The sequence below is a fragment of the Phodopus roborovskii genome, unplaced genomic scaffold (genome assembly GCF_943737965.1).
Source record: "Phodopus roborovskii unplaced genomic scaffold, PHOROB, whole genome shotgun sequence".
Taxonomy (NCBI): domain Eukaryota; kingdom Metazoa; phylum Chordata; class Mammalia; order Rodentia; family Cricetidae; genus Phodopus; species Phodopus roborovskii.
In genome coordinates, this window is record NW_026126459.1 from 5,341,001 (window position 1) to 5,356,260 (window position 15,260).

Sequence of the window (15,260 nt, forward strand, 5' to 3'; positions counted from 1 at the left end):
GAGGAAGGAAATTATGTCTGGAGGGGGTGGTGAATATGAACGATACATTATGAACATGTATGAAAATGTTATTATGAGAACCATTAGTTTATATAATAGTATGTGCTAATAAAAAGAAAACAACAGAAAAGAAAGTAATATGAGATTTTCCTCTAGGCACTGTTGCTGATTAGAAAGAATTTAAATGTGAGGAGGCTGGCAGGTTCAGGAAATCCCTTAATTCAAAGGAAGATCACCTAACTCAAATGGAAGTAAGCTTGTATAGAGGCCCTGCTTGCATGATAGGCAGATGTTGGTTGAAGTCAGGAGTTTAGTTTCGGAGTTATTGAACTTTGCAATTTTTAAATAAAGATCTGCAGAAGTTAGAGATTAGTCTGAGATAAAGATTTAAGAATCCTTTGTTTCAGGTTTTCAAAATTCTCCTTCTTAAATTGGTTTCCAGGGTAAGCCATCCAAAGATGGAATCTAAAGAGTGAGTTCTAGGACAGCCAAGGCTACAGAAAGAAACCCTGTCTTTAAAAAAAAAAAAGAGGAGGAGAAGGAAAGTTCTATAGTTTTCTTACCATCACAGTGGTAATGGTAATACCAGGTTTTTTTGTTTGCTTGTATTTGTAGTTTTGTTTTTTTTCAAGACTGAGTTTCTTTGGGTATCCCTGGCTGTCCTGGAACTCACTTTGTAGAGCAGACTGGCCTTGAACTCAGAGATCTGTGTACCCTTTGCCTTCCAGTTCTGGGATCAAAGTTGTGCACCACATCCATCACTCAGTCATTTGAGGAAAGAGAAGCACTAGTTTGAGCTAGATTCATCAAGAAATGCACTGTGAGGACTTTGCATATGAGCAGAGCCTTTAGATTGGCAGAATTGGGCTCAGGGGAATTCTGAGAGCAAAGTAGGCCTTTCTATCTTGAGGTAGTTGGGAACAGGACTATCCAGGAAGATTGAAAGTTGGTGAGATAAGGAGGAACTAGGTGCCTGCTGAGTAGTTAAAGTCACTGTATTAGGCTATGAATAGAGATCAGTAAGCTTAGTGACAATGTTAGCACAGTGTTATTGGGGACTGATAAATCAGCAGTAGGCACAAAGTGAGATAGTGGGAGAGGATTCAGAGTTCCATAGGCCAATTAGAAGAGTGTGGTGAGCTGGGCAGTGGTGTTGCTTGACGAAAGCCTATAATCCTAAGCATTGCTCAGGAGGCAGAGGCAGTCAGATCTCTTGAGTTCCAGGCCAGCCTGGTCTACGAGCAAGTCCCAGATGGCCAGGGCTACATAAAGATACCCTGTCTGTGGGGGTGAGGATAAGGTGGGGGAGGGAGTTTGGTGAAAAGACCTTCTTGCTCTGAGACTGACCTTGGGACTACAAAAGGGCAAGCTCCAGGTTTTCCAAGTGAATGATGGAGTCCTTTGTACAGTGAATTCCTCCTCAGACATATGGAGTAGAAGAAGTAGGATTGCAGCGTGGGAATGAGGTCAGAATGGAGATGAGTTGAAGTGATAGTGGATGCCTAGGATGGATGAGGTCACCCTGGGAGTCTAAACAGTAGAAAAGAAAATGAGAATGGGGACAGGAAGAGAAAGAAGACCTGTGAAGAATTAAAAGAAAGGTAGACAGTCAGTCAGTCACAGGCACCAAGGACTAGGAAAAAACTTTTCAATTAATTGCAGGTGTGGCCAGCAGTTTCTGATGCTGGACCAGAAAGAAGGAATCTATCTGGTCATGGCACTGTTCCCAAGCTAGTGTTGAGAGATGCTCCAGCAGGAACAGTTGGAGAATCATTAGATAATGCCAGCACAGTTCAGGTGAAAATAGAAGACAAACCATCTAAGAGTGAATTAATTTAGACAGTGTTTTATTTAACCCAGTATGTGTAGAATATTATCACTTTAATGTGTAATTGATCTAAAGCTGGTGGAATGTTTTCCTTTCTTTCATACTGAGTCTGAAATCTGAAGTGTGTTTTACAGTTAGAACACATTGCAGTTAGAACATAACATTTTCATTAGAAGTACTTGGTCTGTATTTAGATTCCATAAAATTTACTACTTTCTCATGAAAAAGTAAATTCACATGCCCAAGTCTTTTCCAAGCATATGAAGTTTTTCCACTGAAGTAGATAACTGTCAGTGTTTATACTAAATTAAATTTGAGTGGCACTAGCCACATATTACTACTGCCATGGATACCATAGTAATTACCTCAGGGTTATATAGAGTAAAACCAGGTTGTTTGTGGCAATGGGCTCTTTGCAAATATCCAAACTGTCTTGAGAGCCTTTCAGAGGGTAAGCACTACCTGGAACACTTATTGGCTAAACCTGGCAGGAGACTCAGAATGGAAGGATCCAATCTTTTAATTTTACACGTGAAAGACAAGCTTTTTGCCAGAATACATAAATTTCCCATTTAAAAAAATGCTGTTTTAGTTAAGGTTTAGTTAAACTCATTGGTAAAGGTGCCTAAACACACCATTGTGGATGGTAGTTTTGAAGTGCCCATGCCTGTATTTTAAAACAAACTCAGGGAAGGATGAGAACAGCCCCTTTCTGTGAGCTTCCTTTGAACCTGGTTGAGATGGTGGCTGCATGTAGGAAAGCAAGCTGTGAGCAGTTTTTTCGAGCATGGACACTTTCTCTCTCTCCCTCTCCCTCTCTCCCCACCTTCTCTCTTTGGACCCTTGCGTATGGGAGAGGAAGGAGCCTCGGGGTTAATTTGTGCTTGTGCCTTGAGTAACATGCAGATCATGTTTTGTGTTCTTTGTCCACCTGCATCAGTACATGTGTTATTTACTGGAGATGATGGTTCTTAAGAGTTTATAAAATGCAGGTTCAGAGACCAAGTTCATCATCTGTTGGCTTAGGCTGCTTTGTAGCTGCTAACTCTGGAGAGCTTGTAAGTAATGATCAGTGAGGACAGAAATGGCTGTGAATTCTGCTTGAAACTGAATCTCATTCACAGTAAAGTTAACTCTTTACAGTTAGTTAAGGCTGACAGTCAGTAGGTAGAGGTGCCTCTCTCGTGTGTGTTGTTGTTATTTGTTTGAGACATTGGGGGAGTTGTCTTTACGTAGCCCCTAGATGTCCTGGAACTCCTTCAACTCAGGTTCTCCTGCCCCTGCCTCCTGAGTGCTGGGATTAGACATGTTCCAACATGCCTAGCTCTGCAGAATTTTCTTATCAGTTGGTACAAAAGAGCTTATTTTTCTACCAAGTGCCCTGTAAAAGTTTGGAGTATCAGCTATTAAATACTGGTATTTTAAATTTTTTTCTTAAAAAATAGAATCTCCTGTTGTCCATGTAGGCCTTGAACTCGGGCATAAGATACGCAGTTACCTTAGCCTTTAAGTGCTTGAATTACAAGTAAGAGCTCCTATGTCCAGCCATCCATTTATGCCTTTTGTTAAGATTGTATAGTGGTGGGCTTAAATACAGCCTTCTCCTACCTTGAGGCTGGAGAGCTACCAAATGATTGCTACCTTCCAGGAATCCAGAGCAATGGATCGTGCTTAGTAGTTGCCTCTCTATGCCATTATTTTTTTGACTGTTTTGCTTACAGAAATAATTGTTCTTTTTATGCCATGATGTGCCTATTTATAAGTTTAAGTTAGATAACTGGGTAACTTAGAATAATGGCTTTTAAACTTTTTGGTTAGATGCATTGTAAGATGACACAGTTTGCATTGAGACTTTAGAAATGAACACACACACAGAGTTATTCTCTAATGTCTGGTGACACACATCCGAAATTCCCATGAGAGATAGGGAGGGTGCCACAAGTTCAAGGCCAACCTAGTCTACATAGTGAGTTCCTGGCCATCCTGGGTCACATAGAAAGACCCTGTCTGGCTGGTCATAGTGGAACACACCTTTAATTTCAGCACTTGGAAACAGAGGAAGGTGGCTCTCTGAGTTCGAAACCAGCCTGGTCAGGGCAGCCAGGGCTACACAGAGAAACCCTGTCTTGTTGAAAAACATAGAAAGATGCTATCCGAAAAACACCCCTCTTCAAGATAACAGGAGGTATTTGCTCTTAAATAATGTACTTAGATATATTATACAAGAACAGTTTGCAAAATAAAAACCAGAAACCTCTTCCTATCAAATTGACAATAATTAATCATCTATTGAGGGTTGACTCACTTGTTTGAAAAGTTTTTGTGGGAACCATTCTTTACACCATCTTCTGGTGTAACATCCCTGGATTTGCTATTCGAGAGAGTAAGATTTATTAGTCCATTCAGTTATCATACCAACCAGATTCATAAGTAACTTTTCAAAAGGTGTTCATTTTTTTACCTCAACTTGTGTGAGATGGATATAATTGATGATCACAGTGTTGTATTTTGTGTCCTGGTCAGGGACATCAAATAATTGTTTTTCCTATATTGAGATGGAGAGTCACACATACATGTTAATAGAGTCAGGGTAGAGCCTGTGCTCTAGTGGCCATCAAAAGCCAGGTTTGGTCACCTGTCCTCAGTAAGCCACTTTGAAACAGCCAAATTAATGCTGAAAAGCAAAATAAATAATAAATAAAAGTAGATACATTCAATGTGCACACATTGAAAAGAGGGACAGAAAGATCCAGTAACCTCTCCCAACCTCAGCCTGCTTCTGGGGCCTGGCATGAAGTTTAGGTATAAGTAGAGGGCCAGAGGCATGCATAGCTAAGCAGCTCAGGCCAGGGTGTGACCAGGATCATCATCTCAGAGTCTGCTGTGAGATTGTCTGGCAAGTGTGTGAAATCCCCTTCTAGACATGTTCCTCATTGGGTGGTCACCAGGGTTTAGCTTTCTTTGGAGTGCCTCTTTTTTTTTTTTTTTTTTTTTTTTAATAGTCTGAAGGAATAGTTGAAAGGAAGGTCACAACTGTCTAAAATATCACCATTCTTGCCAGGCAAGCCAGTTATACACACACACACAGAGAGAGAGAGAGAGAGAGAGAGAGAGAGAGACATGTAGATACATGTAGATAGTCCTCTGGAGCTGTGAACTGCGCACCTTTGGATCCAGTGATCTGTGCATCAAAAATAATTTTTAAAAGAAATTGCAATTAAGCAAGTTTGTAATTTAGAGGTGATTTACAGAATGTGTGAGCATGTGTGTAGGGTATATAGAAATACATCATTATGTATGCATTATTATTGAGCATCCAATGATTTTTGGTAGCTAAGAAGGATCCTGTATCTCCCAGCCCTATTTTTAAAGTTTAGGTAGGAAGCACTTCTTAAATCCCTACTCATGTTATTTTCTTGGAAAACCTGGAAGAAAGCACTGCCATGGTTTGGGAAGAAAGAAGATGCTGTTGCTTCCTTCCCCAGACTTCATGAGAACACATCTTCAGATACATTCAGAATGACTCTTCATTTCTCTCCACTAGTTTATTTTTGTTGTTGTTGCTACTAATAGATCTGCTGTGCCTTCCCCAAAGAGGGGGCTCTAAATTAAGCTAAGTTAAACTAGCCTATAGTTGTTTCAGGTTGTCCGTGTTTAAAATGACAGTGTATAGGCAGTGTGGTGGATTTTAAAGGACTTACAGGTTTTGCTTCTTTTGGAGCTAGGTGGGGTGGGGTGGCGGGTGGCTTAGTTAGAAAATGATGTGACCAACATTCTATTTTTTTAAGTTTTATTTACATTTATGCGTGATTCTTCAAGTCTACATGTACCACATATATGCAGGAGTTTATGGAATCCCTGGAACTGAAGTTACAAATTGTTGTGAGCTGCCTTGTTGGTGCTGGAACCAAACTCAGGTCCTCGGCAAGAGCAGTAGTGCTCTTAACCATTCACTGAACCTTCTCCAGCCCTGAACATTTCTATTTCTAGTATTCTTTTTCTAAAATTACATTGTTCTGAAGCAAGCTGAATTTGGTAGTTCCTGAGTTACCCTAAATATTTTAATGTGATATTCCCCAGCTTTAGGTGTCCTTGAACTGGAATTTTGTTGTATGATTTGGTTTTTCTAGACAGGGTTTCTCTAGGTAGCCCTGGCTGTCCTAGAACTCTCTAAGTAGATGAGGCTGGCTTCAAACTCAAGAGATCTGCCCGCCTCAGCCTCCTGAGTGAGATTAAAGGCCTTGAACTGGCATTTAAAATAAAGTAATTTTGGAGCCTTGAGTGGTGGCTCATGCTTGTGATCCTAGTGCTCCAGAGGCTGAGGCAGGAGTATTGTTGTAAGAGTTAAGACTTTGTCTCAAAATGAAGAAAAAGGAGGAGAGGGGAAAAGGCTATGCTAAACTCCAGCATGAGTCACTGGTATTAAATTTTCCAAGTGAAACCATTATTACCATCATCTCAGAGTAAATCTCAAAGTAAATAATAACAGAGTACAGATGTCAGAATAAGAGGCATATTATTAAATTGAATATAGCTTGTGATATAGCACTGTAAAGAAATCTTTATCTTTTTTTAACATTTTTTTTTCTTCCTTTCCTCTGTTGATCAGCACAGGTGCTAAAGTTCAGTATTTGGAAACTGGATCCTAATCACAAATCTCATCACACTTAACTATATGCTTGATAGTTTTATTAGCCTCACTCAGGAATAAATCTTTCTTCTAGGACTACCTTCCTTCATTCTTTTTTTTTTTTTTTTTTTTTTTTTTTTTTGAGACAGAGTTTGTAGTATGATTGCCTGGCCTGTAGAGAGTGGTACTATTAGGAGATATGACCTTGTTGGAGGAAGTGTATCACTGTGATGACTGGCTTTAAGGTCTCATAGGTTCATGCTGCACCCAGTGTGGGGATTCAGTCTTTACTTCTGCTACTTGCAGATCAAGATGTAGAACTCTCAGCTTCTCCTCCAGCATCATGCCTGAATGCTACCATGCTTCTGGCCATGATGATAATGGACTAAACCTCTGAAACTGTAAGCCAGCCCCAATTAAATGTTTTCCTTTAGTTTGTCCACACAGGCAAACATGCAGCCCCTGGCATGTAGGTGGTGTCAGAGGAACACTTGCAGGAGTCAGTTCTCATCTTCCATCTTGTCAGTTCTGGGGATCCAGTTCAGTCAGTGAGCCTTGACAGCAAGTGCCTTTTAACTGCCAAGCCTTTTCACTGACTAAGGTTTTTGTTTGCCTGTTTGTTTGTTTGTTTGTTTGTTTTTGAGACAGGGTCTCTCTGTATATCCCAGGCTGGTCTCCCAGCTTCCTCCTGCCTCAGCTTCCTGAGTGTTAGCATGAAAGACTATATCTTATGTGCATTTTAGCTAGCCTGCTTGTCATCTCTGAATGAGTATGAATAAATGGCACAACAGATTTTTTAATACATTACATTTTAATTTTCAACCTCCACTCTTGTATTTTAAATGACAAAGACTTTAATTCTGGCATGTCACTGTATCCCTCTAAGGATAAAGTATTTCTTAGATGCACTTCACCTCAGTAACTGAGGCATTAGCCAGCAGCTCACTGGTCTGGCCTGCCATGCTGATACTGTCAGCTATTTGAATGGAGGTGGGGAGTTGCTTCTCAGCAGGGCCTTAAATTTACAGTCCACCTGCTTCAGCCTTTCCAATAGTGGAGCAGAAATGAGTTCTGAAGTCATGGCTGCTGCATGTGTAGTCATGTTGCTGCCTGTCTCAGCTTTCTTAAGGTACTGGATCAGTAATACCTTCCTCAGGAAGTTGCTCTAGGGGTGTGTAAGAGTTTGTTTTAAAATGTTTAGCACATTGTTGGCTGTCATTTTCTTGTTGGCATTTCAGGCAGAGAAACTACTATCAACAAGGAAAGGAGTTAAGGAAGTGAGTGGGGAGTAGTAAGCTTTGTGGGATAGCATTAGTTATCTGGAAGACTGGCAAAGGAGTTTAGAGTTGTGCTTCTCTCCTCTTCCCCCATTTGTTTTTTGAGACAGGGTCTTAACACTATGGCTCAGGCTGCCCTATAACATAACTGTAGCCCAAGGTAGCTGGGATTTGTAAGTGACTCTTCTGAGTACTGAGGTTGGAAGCATACACCGCCCCATCCATCTAGCATTGTGTCTTGATATGTTTTATCATTGGAAAAAAACAAAACAAAACAAGATTTTAAAGAAAGCAGGTTTTTGCCAGGAGGTGGTAGCAGGTGGAACTCAGTGAGTTAAGGCCAACCTGGTCTATAAAGTGAGTTCTAGGACAATCAGGTCTGTTACACAGAGAAAACTTGCCTCTAAATAAATAAATAAAAGGGATTTTTTTTTTTTTTTTTTTTAAATTAGCTTGCCTAAACTGATGTCCATGGTGAGGATCTGACAGGGGAGAGATTTGGAAGACAAGTGAGAAAGCTGGAGGAATGACTGGGCAGGGGCTAGAAAGATGGAAAGGCCAGCTTCTAGAGGCTCTTGTGAAGTGTAGTCTAGAGTGAGGACAAGGAAGGAATCAAGTTGTCATCTGGGGGAAAATGTACATTGCACTTTGGACATGTTTTACATTTATTTGTTAGGTGGTTAATGTAGCAGGGAGTCTAAGGAAGGGACTGGAGCAAGTTCGAGAGTGATAGATGGGAACAGGAAAAAGACTGTTAGAAGAGAAGCCTAGGCAAGATAGTGTTTAAGAAAGTAAAGGCCTAGGAGTAGGCCAAGGTGAGCTCAACAGACCCAACAGACCCAGCACATTGCTCATCATGCTTGCTGATTGTCTGTCCCATCACATTTTGACCTCTTCCTTGCTATTACTTTGAGCAAATTCAGAACCAGAACTTGTTTTGTTACCTAGCACCTACGCAGCCTTGGACACCCAGTGTTGTTGAGTGGGTAAGCAAATCAAGGATGACTTATACTCATCAGTGTTTGTTACATGTATGCCAGGAGCTCTGCTAGTATCTAAGGATAAAGCAGTGGGCAAAAATAGTTGCGTTTTTGTTTTTTTGTTTTTTTTTTTTTTTTTAATCCCTGCAAGCCAGATGTGGAGACACACGCCTTTAATACCAGCACTGGGAATCAGAGGCAGGCAGATTCCTGTGAGTTCCAGGACAATCTGGTCTACAGAGTGAGTTCTAGGACCGCCAGGAATGTTACACAGAGAAACCTTGTCTCAAAAAACAACAATCAAAAATCCCAACCCTGTAGGGTTTTTGTCAGCTGTCAAAAAAGAAACAGTCTGAAGCACCAAAGATCTGTATTCATCCATGAACTGGGCCTGCACCCCAAAAGGCACTTGTTAAAGTTACTAATCTGGAGCTGAAGAGATGACCCAGCAATTAAGAAGGCTTTCCTACTCTTCTAGAGGACCTGAGTTCGGTTCCCAGCACTCACATTGGGTGGTTCACAACCACCTGTAACTCTAGCTTTAGCAGATCTGATGCCTTCTGGGTTCTGCATGTATTTCTCTTTCTCTCTCTCTCTCTCTCTCTCTCTCTCTCTCTCTCTCTCTCTCTCTCTCTCTCATTCTCTCTCTCTCTCTTTGCCCACCACCCTACATGTCCAAATGCCCTGGGGGAGCTACCTTCAGTAATCTTTGCCTGGTCCTAGAGAAAAATGTAAAATTAGAACCAGGCAAAGATTACTGAAGGTAGCTCCCCCAGGGAGCATTCCCTAAACTCTGTTGAATAAGAGGTGGCATGTTCATTGGAATAGGGAGGCAGAGGGATAATGGCATTTGGAACAGCCCCTCTCCCTGTCAAGAAAAAGTGTACAAGTACAGGGAAAAAAAAAAAAAAAAACCTGCTAGCTCCAAAGCCCCACTGAGGAGGAGGAAGAAGCTCCACTGGTAATTGCTGTGGACATGTAGGGTGGTGGTTCTCTGCTGATGTGCCAAGGTGAAAACTTGGGGTTATCTGAGTCCCAGTGAAGATCTGCTTGGAAAGGTAGCATAGGCAACTGGGGGATGTGTGGGTATGTTCATGGGTTCTTAGGCCAACTTTGGAATAAACTAGAAAGCAAGAAGGAGTAGGCAGTAACGTGAAGGACTGAAAAAGGAGGCTGGGCTGCAAGAGATGGAACTTCATATACTGTAAGGATAAGCTCAGGAGCGTTTCCCTGTGATTGCTTTGTGAACCAGGCAAGCTGTTTCTAACAGGCCTTTATATACAATGACAACTACTGTGCTCTTCCTGGAAATCTGGTGAACTGCACTTCTAAGTGGTTAGGTAAGAAATGACCCCAAGAGCCTTAGCTGTTGAGTTTGGGTGCTTAAGCATTGATATTCTGTGATGGAGGAAGACAGTTGGAGAGGACTGTCTCAGGCCAAATAATTTTCAGTGGCTTCTTAAATTTCTGGGCCAGCTTTTCTTTTAAAAGAAATATTTAGGAGGATGTGGAAGGGGACCATAGGGTGTTCCTCTCTGTATTTTCTGGTCTTTCTAAAAATGTGTAGCCCAGGCTTGCCTTGAGTTCGTGATTCTCCTGTCTCCACCTCCTTTGGCAAATCCTACTGGCATGAGCCACCATAAATGGCTCTGTATTTTAAAATATGCAGCAATACCTTTTTTTGTTTTGTTTTGTTTGTTTTTTGAGACAGAGTCTCTAGTGTGTAGCCTTGGCTGGCCTGGAGCTCATTATGTGTGCCATGCTGACCTCAAACTCAGAGATATGACTGCCTCTTACCTCTGACTGTGGAGTGCTATGATTTAAAGCTTGCACTTCCACTCCCGGCTCAGCATCTACATTTCAGACAACAGTGCATATTTGACCCTACTTAGCCATGAAAAATAAATTAACAGTTGTATTGGACATGTGCAGAACTTTTTGTTCTTTATCATTATTTCCTAAACAATATGGTATAACAACTATTCTCAGTTTATGTAGTAGTTCCATTGTGTCAGATATTGTAAATAATCTAGAGATGATTTGAAGCATGTTAGGAAGATGTGCTCAGCATAGGTTATGTGCAAATAGTACTCCATATGCTATACACAAATACTACACCATTTTCTAGTTTGAGTGTTCTTGGATTTGGGCACAGGAACTTATCCCCACAATAGCCAACAATGGATATTCCTGGTACCTCTGTATTTTGTTTGCGTTCTTTTTTGTTGTTGTCCCCCTCTTCCCTCATTGTGTGTGTCATCTCTCTCTTCCCCCCCAGGGCTTCTCTGTGTAACAGCTTTGACACTGCCTCCCAGAGTTCTGGGATTAAAGGTATGGGCCACCACTGTCCTGCTGTTTGCATTCTTTTAATACTTGGGTTTACTCTTGTGACAATTTTGAAAGAATGTCACTCTTCAGTGTTTTCAATATAAAATTTTTGCATGTGTGTTGTTCCCTTTTTGGGGACTGCTATGTATCATTGGCTGGCCCAGAACTTCCCTTGTAGAATACACTAGCCTTGAACTTGGAACTATCATATTGTCTCTACTTCCTAGAGATTCAGGCATGAGCCACCATGGCTTTAAAAGAAACAACAAACAGAGACTACATAATCTCTTACCCTTTCCAAGAAACTTTAAATATTGAAAATGTAGTGCAAACAGATCATGTAGCATTACTTGCTTACAATTTTTAGATAACACTCCAGATTCTAGTATTTCCTGTTGAGATCATGTGCTTTAAATATCTTAGCTGCTTGAGCTGTTCCTGTTGGTTTTTGTTGTTTTTGTTTTGTTTTTAGAGACAGGGTTTTTCTGTGTGATCCTGACTGTCCTGGCACTCACTCTGTAGACCAGGCTGGCCTTGAATTCACAGAGGTCCACCTGCCTCTGCCTACTGAGTGCTGGCATTAAAACCATGCACCACTACCACTCAGCTGTTTTTATTTTTTTAATCAGTTATATTTGTTTATGAGATGGGCTATTACTTCATACCCCATACTGACCTCAAACTTGTAGTAATCATACTGTCTGTCTCACAAGTGCTAAGATTATAGTCATGAACCTCCTTCACGTTTGATGGTTCTGGAATGGTTTGTGATGCATTACATTCTGAAGGCTTTTGGCTTTTAAATTGCTTGCCTTTATTGGGTTTTTTAAAATGTGATCTCTGACAGATGAAAAATTTTATTATTATTTTTTTTCACTAGAAGTTGAAGAGTTAATAGTTAAAGCCCCAGATAACCGTCCCTGAGGTTGTATCAGGTAGTCTGGATGCTCATGGGCTGGGATTCATTGCATCTCTGGGACTAGTTGGCATCTCCATGTGAAAATTGAGGTAGATAGTATAACCTGTTTATTGATCATTTCTCCCTCCCCCATATTACTGATGATGTTCTCTTGGATCATTTTAGGTCATGGAACCTTTATTGGCATTTTCTCTGTCTCCCCTTACCTTCAGTCATGATGAGGGTGATGCTGGTAGTTATGGGCTGTTTCTCCATTTCTAAATCATGCTGTTTTCATGAAGCTCTATTGGGGAAAGGACATTGAGTAATATTAATTATTCATTCATAAAGCAGGTACTTTCCCTTACCTATTAGTCCTCCTGACAACCTTTTAGGAAGATTTTATTTTACTGAGGAAAATGGAGTGCTGAAGCCTAGTAATTGGGCTGAGGCCCCACAAACAAGGAAATGGGTAAACTGTAACTCCAAGGTATGTACTTCTTCCAAACCTTTCTTAGTCAAGAATATATTCATTGATTGGAGAAGATCCTGCTTTGTAAAATGGAACATCTTAGATAAAATAAGGATGCAGTTGTAGGAACCATTAAGCTTTCTGGGTACTGATGCTTTATGGGGAGGAGGAAGCTTGTGCTGCTGGCATGCAAAAGAGGTCTCAGATATAGTCCTGTGTGGTTACTGAAAGGCATTTCTCCCCCCCCCCCCCCCACACACACACCTTTTTTTCCCCCTGCATGTCAGGTTAACTAAAAAAAGAGAAATCACGGTGGGTAAAAAAAAACAAAACTTGATTTTAGAGGATTAATTATAAAACCAAACTGGTTAATGAACAGTTTTTAAAAGAATCTTAACAGTATTTAAGTTGCCACTCTTAAAATGTAATCAAATAGCATTTATCAAAGCTATAATGAAGAAAATAGAAATCATTTGTAATTAGACAATAAATAAAGGCCAGTCCATGCCCAGTGGTTTTCAAAGTGCTTGAAAAACAATTAGTTTCCTTAAGTAGGTTAAACATCTGGGTTACAAGCTTGTTTATACTGTTAATTTACTTAGCAAACCTGTTCTTCATAGATGATGCAAAGGTGAACTTCAGCTTGGCTCTCTAAATGATCACAAGTTGTTTAATGGTGTCCTTTAGTTTTTTTTCTTTTGCATTATTAGTGAGTTTTTCTTTTACTTATAAAAGTGTTCTTCTCTTCCTTTTTTCCCTCCTGACTACTTCAGTCCTAAATGCTAGTAAGAAAGAAGAGCAAGAAATAGGAGGCCTAGTCAGAGCTCAGGTAGACTAAGGAGGCCTTCACATAGAAGAATGTGGTATGGCATATCAGAACCCGAGAGAGGTGGAGGCTGTGCTGGTGGTGGCATTATTGGAATACTGGTTAAATACAAGTTATCATGAGCCAGCAGCTCTCACTGTGGAGAAGAGTATTTCAGAAACCACTGTAGAGGCAATTGGAATGGCCCTACAGTGTTAAATAGCAATCAGAAATGCTTGTATGGAGGAATGGGGGATGAAACTTGTAGGTAGAACATTTGCCTTTCATGCCCAAAGCCCTAAGTTTGATCCTTAGTAACAAGAAAAAAGAACTGGTGTGGGTCCATGGTTTTAATAAGCATCAATAAAGACAGTAATATCAGTGTGAATATGCATCTCTAGTAGGTATTTGTATGTGTGCACATGTACACCCATATCTGTGCCCTGGCCCTGTCTGTCATCAGAGGGTAGGAGTGCTTTCTAAAAATGGCAGTCCCCTAGTAGCAGTGAGAATCTTGACTTCTGTAAACTACTTCTACCTAAAAGAATCTTGGCTTTTGGAAGAAGTGGTTGATTTGAGGATTTTGATTATGTTTAAAGTGAATCTGGGATATCCTATACTAAAAAGTAAGGAAATCTTTCTGAAAAGTAATAGGAACATAGCAGCAGGAGAACATGGGTTCCAGTTTCAGTTTGAAGGTGCTCCCAATGGTCAACTTTGATATAACTTGATTTACAAAACTTTAAGAAATATAAATTAAAACCCGTTGAATGAGAGAAAACTGTGAGTTCTCATACAATGTCACCTACATATTTGTAAGAAATCCTTTTGTTTTTTGAGACAGGGTTTCTCTGTAGTTTTGGAGGCTGTCCTGGAACTCAATCACTAGACCAGGCTGGTCTCAAACTCACAGAGATCTGCCTGCTTCTGCCTCCCAAGGGCTGGGATCAAAGGCATGCACCACCACTGCTCAGCATTTTTGTAAGAAATCTTATGTGTGAATTTAGAAATAAACTTCGTTTGAGGTATAGACTTCAAGTTCAAAATACCTTTCCACTGAGTACCTATTGGTCACCAAAAGGGAAGAGTCTCTTTACTGTGGAGACATATGGCAGAAGCCACATCACCAACAAGGGACAGGTTGGAACCATGTCACCTCCTAGTATGCAAAGACAGACAGCATTACGTCTGTGATATTTCTGCCGAGGTGCATGACCTGAATTAGATCATGAAGAAACCCTAGTTTGAGGGTTATTGAGCAATAACTAAATATAATCTTCAAAACTATTTCTAGACTGTGAACATCAAAGCCAGTCTGGGAAGCTGTTCTGAACTAAAGAGATCTGACCCAGGACTTTAGTATGAGGGCCACATCTGAAAAAGTAGCAAAAATTGAATGGGGCTTGAAGAATAAATGGTAGGAATGTGTGTTGATTTCTGAGCCTAACCAATGTATTTCAAGTCCTATAGAACAATGGGAAATAATATTAAAAATACTTGGAATGAAAAGGCATTAAACTTACAGTTTACCATAGCAGTCTGCAAAAGGTTTTGTTATTGTTGTTTTGTACTGTTCTTGAAACTTTTATAGAAATTTGTGATTATTAAAGTAGCTTTTTCTTTTTCTTTTCTTTCTTTCTTTCTTTCTTTTTTTTTTTTTTTTTTTTTTTTTTTAATTTTAGAGAGAGAGGATCTCATGTAGCACTGGCTAGTCCAGAACTTTGACTTCTGATTGCTGGGACTAATAGTGTGTGCCAGTACATCCAACCTCCAAAGTAACTAAAAGTTAAATCACAAGAAGTATAAGGTAGCCTGAGCTATATGAGACCCTATCTCAAAATTGCAAATGACCAACTCTTTATTTTTAAGCTTTTAACAAGAATGTTGCCTCTTACTACCTTTTACATTTAAAAAACAAAACAAAACAAAAACAAAAAAACCTTATTTTAGGGTATTATAATTGCAGATAGATTGCTTTCCCTGCATCCATTGGAGAATTGTAAGTAAACCATTGCACAGTTTGTGACTATGTAAGACACTCA

At 40.2% G+C, this 15,260-nt stretch overlaps 1 protein-coding gene across 4 annotated transcripts in view; it reads left to right on the forward strand.

Moving 5' to 3' along the window:
* The window catches only part of Tnrc6b (trinucleotide repeat containing adaptor 6B), a 213,842-nt gene that overhangs the window by 94,212 nt on the left and 104,370 nt on the right, over nucleotides 1-15,260 (forward strand). The gene's annotated exons all lie outside the window — the stretch shown is intronic.